Here is a 4,712-nt window from a genome sequence, read left to right as displayed (position 1 = left end):
ATGAACATTAATGTGGTAACTTGAAGCCAATGACACACCCTATTCTCGGTCGTACTTTTTTTTTATTGCTTAATTGGGTGGACGAGCTCACAGCCCACCTGGTGTTAAGTGGTTACTGGAGCCCATAGACATCTACAACGTAAATGCGCCACCCACCTTGAGATATAAGTTCTAAGGTATCAAGTATAGTTACAACGGCTGCCCCACCCTTTAAACCGAAACGCATTACTACTTCACGGCAGAAATAGGCGGGGTGGTGGTACCTACCCGCGCGGACTCACAAGAGGTCCTACCACCAGTAATTACGCAAATTATAATTTTGCGGGTTGGATTTTTATTAAACGATGTTATTCCTTCACCGTGGAAGTCAATCGTGAACATTTGTTAAGTACGTATTTCATTAGAAAAATTGGTACCCGCCTCGAACACTGTTGCATCGCTAAATACGAATGCACCGGACGTCTTATATCCTTTAGGCCACGACGACTTCAAAGATAGTGAGGTTGTATTACAATAGAAACAATCAATATTAAAATACAGGGCTGTAAGGTTGCGATCATCATAAAAATTAACGAAATCAGAAACTACGTAATCATGTTTGTAAATTGAACAAAATGATTGGAATAGTATTATAAGCATAACTACGTGATTGTACACGGATTGAATATAGTGCAGCAGTTTCTTTTTTTTCTACGAGGATGGGATACGCTTATTTAACGTTAATGTTAAGAAAATAGACATACTTAGCTTTGGAGGAAGAAGAAAAAATCAAGTTTGAAAATTGGCTTGTAAATAATTAAAGTAACAAGTTCCACAAATGTTCCACACTTAATATTCAATAAGTTGACATTTAATGTACATGTGATTGGTTATTAAGCTGTTCTAACAATACTCACCTACTTACCTACTCTCAATAAATTTTATTCTTGATATTTGCCTTTCACTCTTAACGCATCACCAGTAATATGAATTGATGTGTGAAGCTGAATAATATTAATCTTAAAGTAGACATCTAAATTATTAAATAGCTAACAGTGATGAAATTAGGAATATAGGGTTTACCTACGGCTAAATGTGTGACTTATTTTACTCTTTCTACTTGTGTGTACGAAGAATAAACAATCAAATTAGGTTTTTATGAAAAAAAAAAGATACCATTGGAATCGAATTCCAGGTTTTTGAGTGTAACAAGGAAACTATACTAATTTAAATGATTATTTGTGTGTTTGGTTTCATAAGAGTTAGTTTGGTTGGTTGATAGTTTCGATTTACATTGAACCCGACAAATAGCTGTAGAAGACGTCTACCGAGATCACAAACAAATTTGGATACATCATCATCATCATCAGCCTTTATCTGTCCACTGCTGGACATAGGCCTTCCCCAATGCCTTCCACAGAATGCGGTCCTCCGCCTTCCGCATCCAACGACTTCCCGCCGTGCGCACTAAGTCGTCAGTCCACCTGGTACTGGATACAAACAAATGAAATTTAAAGTTAAGGTTTATATGACAATTCATCGAAAACAAAATAACAGGGAGAGAATGAGATACAGAAACAATTAATTTGAAGCAAGGTTCTAATTAATTACTTTTACCACGTTTTAGACGAGAAGAGACGACCTAAGGTCAGACGATTTCTGTTTAAGCTCTAAAATATACCTAATAGCAGAGGTGCGATTTAAAAAATCTCAAAATACTACTTTTATATTCTTATCGTGCATTCTTTGGATCACCATCTTAATCTAATTTCACTTGTGATGTACTTTTCCTCAAATATTATTGTGTGGATTTGTTGTGAGTTTGAGCGGCTTCCTACCATAGTTATGTCTATTGGATATTAACTTCCTGAGAACGCATTCTCTCGCTCATCATATACTACAAAATTCAAACAAACAAGCAAAGATAATATTATGTAATCACGAGTTATATAATATTTAAACTACATAGTAACATGTTTGGATACTCTAAGCATTTTGATATACATATTTTCTTTAATAATATTAAGTATAATGTTAGCGTTATAATAAGATTCTTTTATCTGGTTGACTGAATGATTTGCCAAAGTGAAGCCCACATAAAACCTGACTGACAGTGAAAAACGCTATTTGTTTGTATCTGTTTACTTTTTACTAGTACAACGCACTATAGGTAGTGATATAAATGACCATGAAAGGTAACCTCGAAAGACACTACAACCTGATGGAGATTATATGGAAATAATATTCAGTTGCTACAATGATAAGTACATACATCTTTTAAATAACTAAAGACGGCATCAGAACCCTACGTAGCGTCAACACCACGGCACGGTAACCTGTTATGATCGCCAAGTACACCCTCAACCCGGCTCCCGCATCAGCCAACGTCCGTCGACGCCATCGACACCTCCTTACGGTTCCTCCTAATCCATCGTCCTCAACGATATTGGATACCGCTAGTATTAACGCGAAGATCGAGGGCAAGAGAACGCGCGGGCGCAGTCCGACAAGATGGTTCGACCAAATTCGCACCACACTAAAGATCCCATTCCATGACGCCCTTCATGCGGCCAATGATCAGAGGCGCTGGCGGGACATTACAAGGAGCAAAATCCTGTCGACATATAATGGTCACGACCCTCAGCAGTGAGGAAACGACGCGAGGAGAAGGAGTATTAACGCGAGCAGCAACCAAATAAAAGTCACGGTACTCGTCAAATAAGCCGTTGAGTTCAACGCGGCATTAAGCCTATAGTCCTATACTTCATTGCGTTTCTCGCCTGGTCGTCTCAGCGGAGCAAGATTCCAATTCGGTGACAGAGGTACTAGCAGCTGCCCTTGATCTGTAAGAACTCGGGAACGCTTCAACAATTGTTAGCAAGCTCTATACTCTCGAAGGAGTCCTTCGTCCGCTTATCCAACATGGTTAAACGGCATCCCGTACAAACGTAATCCTTTCTCTTATGAAAACAATACCTCTTTTGAGTGCACTCTTTAGATTAAAGTTAAATAAACCATTTTTTATAAATTTTTATTTTCAACTTCTTAGAATTGACTAGATCAGCAATCTTTAGTACGTTAATTATTACTCCTCCTCCGTGCGTCGTGTTCCTCAGTGCTGAGGATCGTGACCTTTACGGAATACATACGTAAAGGTTTTCTTGAGAAAACTTGCTAATGGAGGGTTCCCGCGTCCTTCCATAGCAGAATTTCAGAAGCGATTTAGTTCCTCTGGACTACTGAAGCCCTAGTTCGGGTTAGTTGACCGCTTATTACTAAGTTGGTTACAAAATGATTGTATCTATTAAAACTGGAAAAAAAAATCGGTGGTAACTTAACTTAAAATAGTAACTCAACAAACTCAACCAAAGCGTCAGTGGCAGTAATAGAGAAAACGCTCAATCTAAATAAGTAGACATATAATTATTTACCTAATATGAAAATGAACACGTACGACTTCCACGATGAAGTAATAGTATCAATAATATTAAATCCTTAACCAAGAATGTTTTATCATGGCCATGTTCTTAAGCCGAGTGGGTAGTTGCAGTTGTTTCCTTATCGCTCCTTCATTATGATTATTATTTAATCACCCTACCATTGAAGTCGCATGAAGATCATCCTCAAGGGAAATACAATTAAAAATATCTTATATCAATTTCATTAAAAGTCTTCAATTGAATCTTAAATTTCATAGAATTGATTTAAAATGCTCTTAACAGCCGTTTGATCAATCACTTCCTGATCATTTTTAATAAGCAATTAGATACTAAATTAAGCTTACAATTTATTTGAATATTTATTTAAATTCATGAATAGCTTTAGCCATGGGGGATAAGGGATATAATATAATAACTTATATATGTCTTCAAATCATCCAACATCATTAACGATAGGTGAATTATTTTAATAAATGACTGTATTTCGCAGCAAAGCGTTTAATGATGTATATAAAATATTACCGAAATATTAGAATTGCATGCATTATGACTCGGGTGGTGAAATTATAGGTACCTAATAAAAGCAACCCTCAGACACAGTCCACGGAGTTTCTCGCCGGATCTTCTCAGTGGGTCGCGTTTCCGACTTGTCGCGAATTCTGCAAAGCACGGCTCTTGCTAGGGTTCGTGTTAGCAACGTCATCAGGTTTGAGCCCCGTGAGTTGACCTACTAGTTAAGGATACGCTGAAATAGCCTCTTAAGGCTCTCAGCTTGGGAGGAAAAAAAATATTTAAGAGAAAATTCAAATTCACGAAAAATCTTTAGCAAAAGCCCGTATAAACACAAGACGTTAGTTAATGCTAACTCTTTTTCGCGTAAGTAAAACTTAATGGATTTTATGAAATCATTTCGTTCTGCACAACCGGTTGTTCTTCATGAAGGCGCATACCTTATGTATGTGTAGCTCATCGCATTTGAAAAAAAGTCGTTCTAAAGTTGATATACCACATTAGAACCGGGATATATGAACGCTTACAGGTCGCCAACCTAGAAATAATAATGTCGCGCTTGTAATGGAGCACTTTAAACACATTTAAGTTAATCTTTGAAAATAAACCCATTATTCGCATAGATTGCTAGCACGTGGACCACCAATGTTAAGAAGTTACCTGAGCTCATACATTACGTGAATGCTGCCTTCCACCTAGACTCTAGACGAATGCGATCGATGTCTCAATTGTGTTGTATACCATCGAATATTACAGAATTGGGCACGAACAGTATCAATCAGA

This window comes from Bombyx mori, chromosome 3 (genome assembly GCF_030269925.1).
Source record: "Bombyx mori chromosome 3, ASM3026992v2".
NCBI classification, from domain to species: Eukaryota; Metazoa; Arthropoda; class Insecta; order Lepidoptera; family Bombycidae; genus Bombyx; species Bombyx mori.
This window is presented reverse-complemented; position numbering follows the sequence as displayed.